Source organism: Scylla paramamosain, chromosome 3 (genome assembly GCF_035594125.1).
Source record: "Scylla paramamosain isolate STU-SP2022 chromosome 3, ASM3559412v1, whole genome shotgun sequence".
Taxonomy (NCBI): domain Eukaryota; kingdom Metazoa; phylum Arthropoda; class Malacostraca; order Decapoda; family Portunidae; genus Scylla; species Scylla paramamosain.
The window spans coordinates 31564068-31565521 of record NC_087153.1 but is presented as its reverse complement, the minus strand read 5'-3'; positions in this window follow the sequence as shown (position 1 = coordinate 31565521).

The following is a 1454-nucleotide window of genomic DNA, read 5'->3' as shown; positions in this document are numbered from 1 at the left end:
TCTCTAATGGGGTCTGGTCCAGTCATTGCAAGGGAACGAGGAAGCCAGCACACCGATTTCAGGGAAGAAAGCTACACAACAACATCCTTGAACTCGTATAGTTAACCACTCTAGACCTCACTAAGACTGTTTTGAACGGCCACCGAGATGACTGGTCTAGTTCTCATGGGTTTTTCCTATCGCTGGCGCAGAATCCTTTGTTCCACCATCCTTAGAACCATACAAACCCTTTTGGAAGCCTTAATCACTTCCAATACACCGTGTAAAGGAGGAAGAGATAAAGCGCTGGAGTGCTTCGGAATAGGGGCCTCAGTCTTTTCTCTCCTCGCAAATAGATGCTCTCACTTCATGCACGACTCACACTCCGTCCAGGTCGCGTCACCCTTTGTTATGCAGATGCCGCCAGTACCACCAAGGATCCTCATCAGCTGCGTGAAGTCCTCGGTGTGTCCCCTAGTGTGTGTGCCTCCGCCTACGCCACGTATATACTCCCAGCACATTACCATAACAGCTAACATTTGTACCCGCTCCCTTAAACATTAGTACCTGAATATCAAAGCTTCTCTCTCTTCTTCTATAAGGTATTTAGTTTTTTATCATTAATGGGTGTACAGTAATGTGGTGAAATCAACCTAATATATATTCTCTCTCTCTCTCTCTCTCTCTCTCTCTCTCTCTCTCTCTCTCTCTCTCTCTCTCTCTCTCTCTCTCTCTCTCTCTCTCTCTCTCTCTCCCGGCCGATCTTCCTAACACAAAAATATAAATGTAAATAAAACTACAGTAAGGAATAACTCTTTCAGCACTACGGCCTCAACTATTATTCTGGATATCGCTAGAGAATTTTGTTGAATTTACAGTGATACATTTTATGATGAAGGGCGTTGGAAATCATCTCTAGTTACTCATCCACTACAATTTATATCTTTATTTATTGCACTTCGACTAACAAGTGATGGCTGCATGAGGCTGGTAAATTGTCAGTATCAGTGTATGGGGGTTAAGCGGCTGGTTTTGCTTGAAATCCCTTGCAGTTCCTGGTATACTCTTCGTTCGGTCAGGTCCTCTCACCAATGCAGACCAAACATTCTTCCTTCCTACCTCCCACTCCCTGGCATTACCCAGTTGAATCCTCCGGCAGCGTTTAGTGAGGAATTTCGAAAGTCACCACTGCCAGCAATAAGAGTGAATAAGAAAGGGCTCAAAAATGAAGTGCCCTTAGTTTTATCTCGGTCAAATCACCCAGGATTCCTATTCAAAATGACATGTTGCCATACTGTCATTACGGGTTAGCCTTGATAATGAATTCCTGGTGCAGATTTAGAATATGATTTAAAGAGTTGCCGCCTTCTTGTGTCTGTGGCTTTACTTTTTGCGCGGTAAAAATCTATCGAGTTACTCAAATAACAAGCGTCGTGCCACCAGTCAAAGGATGAACGAAACCATTTAGAAGGGCT